This window comes from Arachis stenosperma, chromosome 10 (assembly GCF_014773155.1).
Source record: "Arachis stenosperma cultivar V10309 chromosome 10, arast.V10309.gnm1.PFL2, whole genome shotgun sequence".
Lineage (NCBI taxonomy): Eukaryota > Viridiplantae > Streptophyta > Magnoliopsida > Fabales > Fabaceae > Arachis > Arachis stenosperma.
In genome coordinates this window covers 38,270,398-38,285,187 of record NC_080386.1, presented here as the reverse complement: position 1 = coordinate 38,285,187, position 14,790 = coordinate 38,270,398, and the positions used below count along the sequence as shown (strand labels likewise).

The 14,790-nt window shown below is 37.5% G+C and overlaps 1 non-coding gene across 1 annotated transcript; it reads left to right on the top strand.

Annotated features, from left to right (window-relative positions):
* Positions 1-744: 744 nt before the first annotated feature.
* LOC130959017 (small nucleolar RNA R71) lies at positions 745-852 on the top strand. Its single transcript, XR_009078115.1, has one exon. It is a non-coding gene; the product is annotated as a small nucleolar RNA R71 (small nucleolar RNA).
* Positions 853-14,790: the final 13,938 nt, after the last annotated feature.

Below are 14,790 nucleotides of genomic sequence, written 5' to 3'. Positions count from 1 at the left end.
CGGCCATGTGGGTCATGTTAATGGCCTTGCATTCTCCTTTTGGATTTTCTTCTGTATTGCTTGGAAGAGTACCTGGAGGGAGTTCAGTAATTTTCTTGCTCAGCTATCCCACTTGTGCCTCCAAGTTTCTAATGGAGGACCTTGTTTCAGTCATGAAACTTTGAGTGGTTTTGATTAGATCAGAGACCATGGTTGCTAAGTCAGAATGGCTCTGCTTAGAATTCTCTGTCTGTTGCTGAGAAGATGATGGAAAAGGCTTGCCATTGCCAAACCTGTTTCTTCCACCATTATTGTTGTTGAAACCTTGTTGAGGTCTCTGTTGATCATTCCATGAGAGATTTGGATGATTTCTCCATTAAGGATTATAGGTGTTTCCATAGGGTTCTCCCATGTAATTCACCTCTTCCATTGAAGGGTTCTCAGGATCATAAGCTTCTTCTTCAGATGAAGCATCCTTAGTACTGCCTGGTGCAACTTGCATTCCAGACAGACTTTGATAAATCATATTGACTTGCTGAGTCAATATTTTGTTCTGAGCCAGTATGGCATTCAAAGTATCAATCTCAAGAACTCATTTCTTCTGATTTGTCCCATTGTTCACAGGATTCCTTTCAGAAGTGTACATGAATTGGTTATTTGTAACCATTTCAATGAGTTCTTGAGCTTCTGCAGGCGTCTTCTTCAGATACTCTTGGACAGTTCAGACAGACCATCATAGAAGATACCTATGATGCTCCATTCAGAAAGCATGTCAGTAGGACACTTTCTGATCAATTTTTTGTATCTTTCCCAAGCTTCATATAGGGATTCACCTTCCTTCTGTCTGAAGATTTGGACTTCCACTCTAAGCTTACTCAATTTTTGAGGTGGAAAGAACTTTGCCAAGAAGGCATTGACTAGCTTTTCCCAAGAGTTCAGGCTTTCTTTAGGTTGTGAGTCCAACCATATCCTAGCTCTGTCTCTTACAGCAAAAGGGAATAGCATAAGTCTGTAGACCTCAGGGTCAACCCCATTGGTCTTGACAGTGTCACAGATTTGCAAGAATTCAGCTAAAAACTGATGAGGATCTTCCAATGGAAGTCCATGGAACTTGCAATTCCGTTGCATTAGAGAAACTAATTGAGGCTTAAACTCAAAGTTGTTTGCTCCAATGGCAGGGATAGAGATGCTTTTCCCATAGAAGTCGGGAGTAGGTGCAGTAAAGTCACCCAGCACCTTCCTTGCATTGTTGGCATTGTTGTTGTTTTCGGCTGCCATGTCTTCTTCTTGTTTGAAGATTTCTGTTAGGTCCTCTACAGAGAGTTGTGCCTTAGCTTCTCTTAGATTTCGCTTCAAGGTCCTTTCAGGTTCAGGGTCAGCCTCAACAAGAATGCTTTTGTCCTTGCTCCTGCTCATATGAAAGAGAAGAAAACAAGAAAATATGGAATCCTCTATGTCATAGTATAGAGATTCCTTGAGGTGTCAGAGGAAAAGAAAAATAGAAGGAAGAGGTAGAAGAATTCGAACTTATCAAGAAAGATAGAGTTCAAATTGTTCATTGAGGAGGAGTGTTAGTCCATAAATAGAAGGATGTGAGAAGAGGGGAAGAAATTTTCGAAAATTAAAAGGATTTTAAAAACATTTTGAAAAATACTAATTGATTTTCGAAAACTAAGAGTGGAAAAGAAATTAAGTGATTTTTGAAAAAGATTTTGAAATTAGAAATAAAAAAGATATGATTGAAAACTAATATTTTGAAAAAGATGTGATTAAGAAGATATGATTGAAAAGTTATGGTTTTTAAAAAGATATGATTGAGAAGATATGATTTGAAAAACAATTTAAAAAGATTTGATTTTAAAAATTAATGACTTGGCTAAAAAGAAAAGATATGATTCAAACATTAAACCTTTCTCAACAGAAAAGGCAACATACTTGAAATGTTGAATCAAATCATTAATTGTTAGCAAGTATCTTTGAAAAAGGAAAGAAATTGATTTTGAAAATATATGATTGAAAAGATATGATTTGAAAAAGATTTGATTTTGAAAAATTTTGAAAACTTGAAAAAAAATTTGAATTAAAAACAAAATCTTCCCTCTTGTGCCATCCTGGCGTTAAACGTCCAAAACTCACCCCTTTTGGGCATTAAACGCCCAGCTAGGCACCCTGGCTGGTATTTAAACGCCAGTTTTTCTTCCTCACTGGGCATTTTAAACGCCCAGCTTTTTCTGTGTAATCCCTCTGCTGAATGTTCTGAATCTTCAATTCTCTGTATTATTGACTTGAAAAGACACAAATTAAAAATTTTTGGATTTTTAATAATGAGGAATAATCAAAATGAAACTAAGATCAAATAAACAATGCATGCAAGACACCAAACTTAGAAGTTTGTATACTATTGACACTAACAAAATGAGAATGCATATGAGAAACAACAAAACACACAAGACAAGAGAATTTAAAGATCAGAACAAGGAAATCATCAAGAACAACTTGAAGATTAATGAAGACACATGAATGAATTCGAAAAATGCAAGAAGAACAGAAACATGCAATTGACACCAAACTTAAAATGAGACACTAGACTCAACAAGAAACATAAAATATTTTTTTGTTTTAAGATTTTATAGTTTTTTTTGGTTTTTTTGTGCTTTTTCGAAAATTAAGTGGAAAAGAAAATAACGATATCAAAATTCTTAATGAGAATTCCAGGAATCATGCAATGTTAGTCTAAAGCTTCAGTATAAAGAAATTAGACATGGCTAGCCAAGCTTCAGCAGGACATTGCATTCAAGAGCTGAATTGATGAGAATCAATCAGCTTTGGTGATGATAAGAACATCACCTTGAAACACTAGAATTCATTCTTAAGAACTCTGAAGAAAAATACCTAAGCTAAGCAACAAGATGAACCGTTAGTTGCCCAAACTCAAACAATCCCCGGCAACGGCGCCAAAAACTTGGTGCACGAAAATGTGATCTCTACTTTTCACAACTCAAACAATCCCTGGTAATGGCTCCAAAAACTTGGTGCTCAATACCATGGTCTAAATATAATTTCACAACTTCGCGCAACTAACCAACAAGTGCACTGGGTCGTCCAAGTAATAAACCTTACGCGAGTAAGGGTCGATCCCACGGAGATTGTTGGTATGAAGCAAGCTATGGTCATCTTGTAAATCTCAGTCAGGCAGATTCAAATGGTTATGGATGATATATGAATAAAGCATAAAATAAAGATAGAGATACTTATGTAATTCATTGGTGAGAATTTCAGATAAGCGAATGGAGATGCTTTGTCCCTTCCGTCTCTCTGCTTTCTTATTGTCTTCTTCCAATCCTTCTTACTCCTTTCCATGGCAAGCTGTATGTCGGGCATCACCGTTGTCAGTGGCTACAGTCCCGTCTTCTCAGTGAAAATGTTCAACGCGCTCTGTCACAGCACGGCTAATCATCTGTCGGTTCTCAATCAGGTTGGAATAGAATCCAGTGATTCTTTTGCGTCTGTCACTAACGCCCAGCCTTTAGGAGTTTGAAGCTCGTCACAGTCATTCAATCATTGAATCCTACTCAGAATACCACAGACAAGGTTTAGACCTTTCGGATTCTCTTGAATGCCACCATCAATTTTATCTTATACCACGAAGATTTCGATTAAGGAATCCAAGAGATAAACATTCAAGCCTTGTTTGCTTGTAGAATGGAAGTGGTTGTCAGGCACGCGTTCATAAGTGAGAATGATGATGAGCGTCACATAATCATCACATTCATCATGTTCTTGGGTGCGAATGAATACCTTAGAACAAGAATAAGCTGAATTGAATAGAAGAACAATAGTAATTGCATTAATACTCGAGGTACAACAGAGCTCCACACCTTAATCTATGGTGTGTAGAAACTCCACCGTTGAAAATACATAAGAACAAGGTCTAGGCATGGCCGAATGGCCAGCCTCCCAAAGAGGGTTCAATCATAAAAACATGATCAAAAGCTTCTAAGATTGAAAGATCGAAAGACCTCAAATACAATAGCAAATGGTCCTATTTGTAGAGAACTAGTAGCCTAGGGTTTACAGAAGTGAGTAAATGACATAAAAATCCACTTTCGGGCCCACTTGGTGTGTGCTTGGGCTGAGCATTGAAGCATTTTCGTGTAGAGACTTCTCTTGGAGTTAAACGCCAGCTTTTGTGCCAGTTTGGGCGTTTAACTCCCATTCTTGTGCCAGTTCCGGCGTTTAACGCCGGGCAGTTTTGAGCTGATTTGGAACGCCGGTTTGGGCCATCAAATCTTGGGCAAAATATAGACTATTATACATTGCGGGAAAGCCCAGGATGTCTACTTTCCAACGCAGTTGAGATCGCGCCAATTGGGCTTCTGTAGCTCAAGAAATTCCACTTCGAATGCAGGGAGGTCAGAATCCAACAGCATATGCAGTCCTTTTCAGCCTCTGAATCAGATTTTTGCTCAGGTCCCTCAATTTCAGCCAGAAAATATCTAAAATCACAGAAAGACACACAAACTCATAGTAAAGTCCAGAAAAGTGAATTTTAACTAAAAACTAATAAAAATATAATAAAAACTAACTAAAATATACTAAAAACATACTAAAAATAATGCCAAAAAGCGTATAAATTATCCACTCATCATATTACAACCTCTAAAACTGAAAAGTACGTATATAGTAATTGAAGAATAATGATATGTCTAGGAGCCTGTGAAGAAAGATAACATAACAAAAGTCGTATTGCACTCGAAACGTCAGCGATATACATAAACGACATAAATATATATATAATTCAAATACAAGTCTCGATTTACGAAGACAGGGTCGGTTAGAAAGTATAATATAACCCAAAGAGTATACCATACACCCTGCTTTTCCATGATTAAAACCTCTAAGAGGGATATACAATTACAATGTACGAAAGTGGAGAATATAAAATATAAGGTTCAAAGTACAAATGTAAAGGAGTCTTTGCTTTCTAAAGAGAGTCTAGCACGCTCAACGAGGTGCACCACGTCCCACATCTGAAATATAAAATCCAACAATGGGTAAGAATCCAAAGGTTCCTAGTAGGGTAATAATTCTAAATAGAGACTATGTAAAAAGATATGAACCCAATAGGCAATCCTAAACTCTAATAATTCAATGTTCAAGCCTAGGGTCCTTTTCAATACCAAACAGGAAAAACTCTAACAGATACTTCAAGTTTATCCTTTACTTGTCTTTTTATTAATGAAGTTCCATAATATAATAATAATTCTCTCGCAGTTACAGACTAAGAATTTTAAGTTAAACAATTTATTCATCGGCCTTAAATCGATACCGCTATAATCTCTTTTCTATCTGTTAATCATCTCAATCTCTAACAATTGTCATCTCGCCAAACTTGGCTACGATTTAAAGTTATAAATCTCATCTAATCATCCATCTTATATCGATTATTCTCTATATTTAGTCATAACCCGGAGCAAGTGGGATAAACCACAACCCTTGCATCTACCTTGGGAGTACCAATCTCAACCTAGAGCAAGTGGGGTGAACCACAACCCTTGCATCACTAACAACCCTCAACGTCACCACTACCAGCATAAGGGATCTCTTAGTTGTTCAAACACATACAAAATAATACAAAGAATACACAAGTAGAGAGAATAGGTAAACCAATTAGTTCAAATAGTATATAGATACAATTATTCAAGAAGGAAAATGTAACACCTTACCACGCAGAGTTTTATGCTTAAGTCATAAAGCAGAGGTGGCGAGGTATTACGACCTTTAAAAGAAAAGACATATGTATCAATATAGTTGAAAGGAATTCATAATGCGAAGCCTTGAAGAAAAGTTTAAGCAAAATCGCAAAAAAAAAGCGCATTGCACACGTGAACGAATACCCAGATAGGAAGAAAGGTAAAGATATATACATAAAGAGCGGAATACCAAAAGATATAGAATATCAAGCTCCAAACTCAATCTATGATGTCACGGCTGGGCGGAGAATATTTATATACATATATATACATCCCAAAATGTCCCAATTTTACATAATGCAAGCACCTATTTCTCCATAAAAACCTCTAAGAGGATCAAACATAAAGTATATACGGAGAAGAATATATATACCTCTCTGGATTAATAAAATTTAATTTTCTATTTTTTTATTAATAATTAATTTATTGGCTAATCATTCATTAATTATGTAAAACCCGCGAAATTAACGAATAATTAGCCAATAAATCAATTTTTAATCCAAGAAATTAGAAAATTGAATTTTATAGTTTAATGTGATAAAGCTATTAAAAGCGAGAATTTTGACACTAATTTTAAAAAATTTAGCCCAAAATTAGGCCGAAGCAGTCGAACTAGGCCCAAAGTGGGCCCAATGGCCCAACTAACTCACTCAGTTTAATGAGCTCAGCTCATCACTCCCTCCTCACTCATGCAAACACACTTAACAGGTTCAGCAAAGGGGAAGAACACCCTTCCAAGCACAAAACCTAGCTTGATCTTATCCAAATAACTTTTGATCCAGAATTCCGATTGACGAGCCGTCAGCGGCTACACGTTTGTCTCGAAATTCTCTATAAAGCCCACTAACTAATTTGGTAAGAAATCTAATTTTTATTACCCAGATTCTCCTTCTTCAGTTTCGAAATTCATGAGTTTTAGAATTGAGAGTTATGATATTTTGATGTTTTAGGATCGAATTAACTTGCGAGATTTTTTGGTGTTATTATATTAGTCCATGGTTAAGGTAAGAAGCTCTTAAACCTTGGTGAAATTCCAATTTAGTAAATCCTATGTTAAATTATGATGAAATTATATATTATTAGATTAGATGTTTGAAATTTGAAGTAATTGATGGTGTCGGTAAGCTGAATTTGGGCTGCAGTAACTGAATTCTGTCTGGCACACTATTTGGAGCTTTGGGATTTGAGAAACGGCAATAATTTGTGGTGTTTCGAGCATTAGAGAGAAATCGGCCAAGGTATGGTTTAGATTTCTCATATTTAATATATAATGTCTTGTGAAAACTTAGGCTAGATGACCATAGGATAAGAATGAATGCATGAGTATATTTAATTCTTAGCACCTTTGATGATGATTGTGATATGAATTGAGTATTTGTTGGATGATAATCTTGTTGGTATATCTGAGAAATTGATGCATGAGATTGTTAAAATTGAGGAAGGATGGGATGTGGAGGTTGTTGAGGTACCGAAAGAGTATGTTGTGATGATTTTGTGTATGGTAGGTTGAGTTTGAGTGTTATATGATTATTGATTAGTATTAATTTGAAGTATATTAAAGTGAAAATCTTGAATGAGTTGAAGAATTGAGAATTGAACAATTTAAATGGTTGAATAATTGATTAGAGGTTGATAAGCGTTTAGCATTGGTTATGAGTGTTTTGGAAGTGTCTTGGTTGATAGTGGTTTGGTTTGAAAATCAAAATTTGGTAAAAATAGAGGTTGGTGTCTTTGAGGAAAAATCTGGTTTTTATCCAAACTTTGGCGGGCCATAACTTGGCTTCCGAACTCCCAAATTGTTTCAAACTTATTTCATATAAAAATTGGGTCTCCGAAGTTTACGCCTTTCAAAGAACGGATGAAAAATGTTTTAAAACGAAAAAGTTATGCGCGTCGGAAGTTTGGAGTGCAAAGTTGGAAATTTTGCAACATTCAGCATTTTTGCTGTTCTGCACAACTTACGTACGCGACCACTGCACGCAACGCGACCAACCTATTCGAGTTGGGTTTCTTGCATACGCGAGCAGGATGCTTGCGTACGCGAGTATAGAAAAATGTACGCGTCACCCCTGTTTTCAGCACACTTGATTTTATGTTTTTAAAACCTAATTTCGAACCTCTAAACCTCTATTTTTACTCCCCAGTGTCCTAATTCTTAAAATTAATCATAGGAAGGGAGTTAAATACTGAGAGGATAATAACTTGTGAGTGAAGAAAGATTGTAAAGGGTTGATGTAAGTTAAAAAGTTTAACGGGAAGCCTGGTTCGTAAATAAATATAATTGTGGCCCCAGGTAGTAAGCAGTGGTGAGGTCCACTTGTTCTGGGTATGAGATGTGGATGAAGAAGTATGAATACTAAGTTAATTATGAAATTTGGATGAGATACCTGGGTAGTAGCAAGGATGGTGGTTCGTCTTGCTTGCTCCAGGTTAATGTTTGAGACTTGATAACAATGATGATTGATTTAAGCTGAATGAATGTATGTTTGAGACCTCTGGGTAGTAGCAAGGATGGTGGTTCGTCCCACTTACTCCAGGTCAAAGATCATGATGCCTGGGTAGTAGCGGCAGTAGTTGTTATTCCATTCGCTCCAGGTTGAGCTTTTAAACACCGTCTGGGTAGTAGCTGCAGTAATGGATATCCCACTTGCTCTAGGTTGAGCGGGTAGTAGCAATGGGGTTGTAGCTCAAACCCACTTGCTCCACGATGGGTGTTTTAGTCCATGGTTATCTACCAGGACGTGTCGGGTTGGATATATAATCGACGGATGATATCATCAGCCATAGGACAGGCATACATCATGTGTATATTATTTGCTTGCTTGTTGTGCATCAATTGGGAATGCCTAATTGATTATAATAAGCTAATTGTTATACTTGCTATTTGTATTACTTGTATTCTACTTGTGTTTGCCTTTGTCTGCTTTTCTATCTATGCAAGTTCACCAGAGATGGAGGAACAAAGGAAATCTGGGAAGACTTAGGGTTAAGGTTAAGCTTAAGCTAGGCTTAGATATCCTTAGATGACCACCCATTTAAGGTTTCTGTTTTAGTACTTCAGGCTTTATAATCTGAGTGTTGACGTTCTAGGATTGCCTCTGGCATTACCAGGACCTTATATCTTATGTGTGTGGCACCTACTATGTTGTTGTTTTTCAGATGCAAGTCGAGAAACACCTCGGTAGGCGTCTGGAGCTTCTAGTGGATTCATTTTGGAGTTTTATTTTTGGAATTTTTCTATATTTGTATAGACTCTCCTCATGTATATACTTGTGTTATTTTGTAGCTCTTAGAGATTTATAGAGAACTAGAGTTTTATAAATGTATTTTGGACTTTTGGTTATGTATATATATGTATAAATATTCTCCAGATAGCCTTAGCTTCGCAGGCTGAGTTAGGGGCTTGTTATTTTGTATTCTTGACCTTCTATTCCTACTTTCTGTTTATTTATGCTTGTGAATCTTTTGTTTTCTTCGCACACAAGTAATCTTGTTTCCTGAGCGTTGCGCTTTTTATTTTGTGATTTTGTGTTATCCGTTTTTCAAGGCTCCTTGTATACTTTATCCTTTTCAATATTATATATATTATTTTAGAGGTTTTAATACTACACCACCTCTATTTTACGGCTTAAGCGTAAAGAACTACGTGGTAGGGTGTTACAAATTACGCAAAATTTTCATCCTACCCAACAAATTAAAAATTTTGCCCCTCATCGATTTCTCGAGAAGAAGGAAATTTATGTATGTATTCAGGGAATACTTATGGGAATTCTTTTACCACTGGAAGATGATTCAAACTCTGTTCGTCACCCAACACGCTTGCAGCCAAAAGCAAGAAACCCTGATATTCACTTCCATTATAGCCCACCACCACACAATTTAAATAGTATCCCTCTACCACCACCGGTCCTTCTAACCCTTCCGACATAAATTGCAATGATCATTCAGAACAATCGAGTAGGCATATCATGTGACGAAAAAAGGTTCAGTGTTTAATTTGAAACAGAACTTGTTAAAAACCTAATTTGTAAGTCATAAGATAACATGGTTATTTTTAACCCTAACTCCCTAGCTTTCTCAAATGATATGAATGAATGTGATGCTCCAGTATCAAGCAAAGCAACTAAAGTTTTACCACTAATTTTGCAGGTACCTCTGATTAGTGCATCAGACCTCTCGGCACCATCAGTCGACATAGTAAACACCCGTCCTTACTGTTGAGCTCTCCCGATATCTGACTTTTTCTTTTTCACAAAGTTCCAAGACATATGCCCAGCTCCAGCACAGAAATAACACAAACCCAGTGCAGCTCGGCATGGAGTTCCTGGATGGTAGCTTCTGCACCTGTTGCAAGTCATTTCGTTTTGAGGATGCTTCCTAAACCTTCTTCCCTGATGGTTGTTGTTATTAAGTCTCCGGAAGTTGTTCTGGTCTTGTCGTTGTTAAAGAACATAACCTCCTCACTTGAAAGTCTGACCCCTAGGTGCAAAGTTTTTTCCTTCATTCCATTGAAAAGGTACTATGTGACTTCCTTTCTCTAATGCTGCTTTTCTCACACAATCCTCGACAACTCTACTCTTATTCACCAGTTCAGAGAAGATACTAATTTCATTTGTCGTACTGTGCCCAGAACATCACTCCGGAGTCCTCCTTCATATTTAATACACTTTCACTCCTCAAAATCTCCCAAAGCTCCCTGACAAATCCTGGAGAATTGGCACAATTCCTTAAATTTGTTTGTGTACTCAATTACTGACATCGAACATTACTTTAATTGTAGTAATTCAAGCTCCTTAGCCGTTTTGACTGTGTTGGGAAAATACTTTTGGTAGAATTCAGATTAAAACACATCACAAGGTATCGTAACATTATCTCGCTGTAGAAGGTGTCGCGTCCCTTGGCACCAATATTGAGCCTCATGCATGAACTAATAAGTTGCGAAATCAACGCATTGATCTTCAGGCACTTGTTGTTCTTGTAAAGCTTGCTCCATCGCCTGATACCAATTGCCGGGCTCTGTGGGATTCGTGGTTCCTCTAAAGGTTGGTGGATTTATCTTCAGGAAAGTTGTAAGCGTCATTGGCCCATTATCTTTATTACCTCTATTCCCATTATTGACTTGGTTTTCCAACACCTGGGTTGTAGCCTGCATAGCCGCAGCCATGCTCTCAAAGACAGCCATAAAGTTCATGGGTTTTTTTCCGTCGTTTCAGGTTCCGTATTACTAGCCCTACCACTCCCTCGGCCTCGTCCGCATCCACGAGTTACCATCTGGTCCCTTGATGAGTGAGCATCTTGTAACCTTTTTCTTAGTATTTTTCTAGTTGTTTTTAGTTAGATTTTATTTAGTTTTACTTGTTTTAGTGCAAAAATTCCCTTTGGATTCTACTTTGACTTGTTTTAGTATTTTTATAATTTCAGGTGAAATTTGGAACAATTTGGTAGAGTTTGGAGCAAAAAGGAACAAAGCTGGCAGCACCCCCCTAGGTGTTAAACGCCCAATTGGCTTTTAGACCTAGCAAGGGTATAAAAACTAGAATGCCACTCCCCCCTTTTGGGTATTAAACGCCTAATATGGCCTTTAACGCCAGCAGCAATTCGAATTTTGAGATTTATTATTTTTTTTATTTTTGAATCAAATTAGGTTAGTATAAAAGGGAAAAGATCTCTTGTATCTGGGATCATATCTCTTCTGCACGTTTTTCAGAACTCTAGTTTCTCTATAAGTCATTAGCAACTAAACCTCCTTGGTTAAGGTTAGGAGCTTTGTTTATTTATATGGATTAAGACTATTGCTTTTCTATTTTAATTAATGTATTGATTCAATTTCAAGGATTGTTTTTGTTCTTAATCTTATGAAATTAGGTGGAACGAGAGTATAACCCTTATTCTACATGAGTTCTTGTGATTCTCGAGAAAGTTATCTCGCTTGAACAACAGTTTAAAAATAAATTCCTCCTAAATTACTAATTACATGAACTAATTGGGATATGTGACATATAATCCTATTAGTTTGGGTAATTAGGGTCTTTGTGGCCATAAACTAATCTTTTAACTTAACCCTCTAATCGAAATTAAGTGACCACAAGAGTGGCGGTTAATGAAAGTTAGAGGAGGCTAAATCACTAAGAGATTAGGGTTTAGACATTTATAGTTTGCCATGGAATGAATCATACGTTGTTAAAATAGTTAGTAAGAACTTTTAATCTGGAGCGATAAATATCTTCGAAGCCTTTACTATTTTCTCATACTGTTTTTACACCAAACCCTTATTTGCTTATTTATTGTTTATGCGAATTCACTCACCAAACAACCTTTTCTATTTGCCTGACTAAGCCAATTAGATAACCATTCTTGCTCAGTCTGACAATCCTCATGGGATCGACACCTACTCACCTGAGATATTACTTGGATGACCCAGTGAACTTGCCAGTTAAGTTGTGCGAGTTCACAATTCGCGCACCAAGTTTTTGGCGCCGTTGCTGGGTATTGTTTGTGATTGACAACTAGTAGTTATCTGGTTGCTTAGATTAGGTATTTTTATTAGTTTTGTTTATTTACTTTTTCTTTTAATTTTTTATTTTAATTTTATTTATTTATTTGTCCTTTATTTTCAAATTTTATTTTATTTATTTTCCTTCAATTTCTGATTTTATGTTTGGTGTCCCTTTAGTATTTTTTCTCTTTTGATTTTCAAAAATTTTATTTTTTTTCTTTTTTGTTTTTGAAAATTTCAGTTTAGTTGCATACTTTAATTTATTTTATTTCTTATATTTTTTGGGGTATCTCACTGGGAGCTCTCTATACTTTGACATAGAGACTCCTATTTTTCTTGGTCTCTTGTTTGTTTATGAGCAGGAACAGGGATAAAGAACCCCTTCTTGAGTTTGATTCTAAACCTGAAAGGACCTTGAGGCGGCATTTGCAATAAGCTAAAGCTTACAAAGCCATATAGAACCTCGGGGAAACTTTTGAGAAGGAAGCTATGGAGGCTAATGGTGGGAACCCTAATCCTGATGAGCATGAAAGGAGGATGCTTGGCTCATACACTGCACGCACTCCTGACTTCTATGGGCGCAGTATAGCTGTACTTGCTATTGGTGCAAATAATTTTGAGCTTAAGTCTCAACTGATCACTCTAGTGCAGCAGAGTTTCTAGTTTCATAGAATCCCACAGGAGGACTCCAATTTATTCATCTCTAACTTCCTGCAAATCTGTGACACTATGAAGATGAATAGAGTGAATCTTGAGGTCTACAAGCTCATGCTCTTCCCATTTGCTGTGAAGGACAAAGCAAAGCAGTGACTTGATTCTCAGACCAAGAGAGCCTGTACACATGGGACAAGGTAGTCACTGAATTTCTGACCAAATTTTTTCCATATCAAAAGCTTGCTAAGCTTAGAGTGGATGTCTAGACATTCAGACAAAAAGATGGAGAGTCCCTTTATGAGACCTGGGAGAGATACAAACTGATGATCAGGATGTGCCCTCCTGACATGTTTTTAGAATGGACTAGGCTGCAGATCTTTTATGATGGCCTCTCTGAGATGGCCAAGATGTCACTGGACAACTCTGCAGCTGGTTTCCTGCACATGAAGAAGATGCCCAAAGAGACGAATGAGCTTATTGAGATGGTTGCCAACAACCAGTATCTGTACATTTATGAGAGGAACCTTGTAAACATTGGGACTATGCTGAAAAAAGGATTCATGGAGGTGGACACATTAGATTCCATCTTGGCTCAGAACAAGATCATGTCCTAGTAGATTAACATCATCTCTCAGCACCTGACCGGGATACAAGTCTCAGGTGTCAACACTCAAGATGCATCCTATGACATGACTGGAAGCTACAACCAAGGGGACGCTTGTAGCTATGTCCAACCCACCACTGAGCAAGTTAATTACATGGGTAACTACTCTAGAAATCCCAACAAAAGCTTTAACTTTGGGGGGGAGAGTTCAACCACAAAAGCCCCAACAGAGCTTCAAGAACAATGGTGCACGAAATTGTGATCAATACTTTTTAATACACAAAATAATCCCCGGTAATGGCTCCAAAGACTTGGTGCTCAATACCATGGCATAAACACAACTTCGCACAACTAACCAGCAAGTGCACTGGGTCGTCCAAGTAATAAACCTTACGCGAGTAAGGGTCGATCCCACGGAGATTGGTGGTATGAAGCAAGCTATGGTCATCTTGTAAATCTCAGTCAGGCAGACTCAAATGTATAATGGTGATGAACGAAAATAACATAAAGATAAAGATAGGGATACTTATGTATATCATTGGTGTAAGAGCTTCAGACAAGTGTATGAAGATGCCTTCCCTTCCGTCTCTCTGCTTTCCTACTGTCTTCATCCAATCCTTCTTACTCCTTTCCATGGCAAGCTCGTGTAGGGTTTCACCGTTGTCAATGGCTACCTCCCATCCTCTCAGTGAAAATACGTCCCTGATGCTCTGTCACAGCATAGGCTAATCATCTGTCGGTTCTCGGTCAGGCGCGGAATAGAATCCAGTGATTCTTTTGCGTCTGTCACTAACGCCCCGCCTTTCGGAGTTTGAAGCACGTCACAGTCATTCAATCATTGAATCCTACTCAGAATACCACAGACAAGGTTAGACCTTCCGGATTCTCTTGAATGCCGCCATCAGTTCTTGCCTATACCACGAAGACTCTGATCTCACGGAATGGCTGGCTCGTTTGTCAGGCGAGCACTCGGTTGTCAGGCGATCAACCATGCATCATGCAATCAGAAATCCAAGAGATATTCACTAAGCCTCGAATGCTTGTAGAACAAGAATGGTTGTCAGTCACCTTGTTCATAGGTGAGAATGATGATGAGTGTCACGGATCATCACATTCAACAAGTTGAAGAACAAGTGATATCTTGGACAAAGAACAAGCGGAATTGAATAGAAGAACAATAGTAATTGCATTAATACTCGAGGTACAGCAGAGCTCCACACCTTAATCTATGGTGTGTAGAAACTCCACCGTTGAAAATACATAAGAACAAGGTCTAGGCATGGCCGAATGGCCAGCCTCCCAAA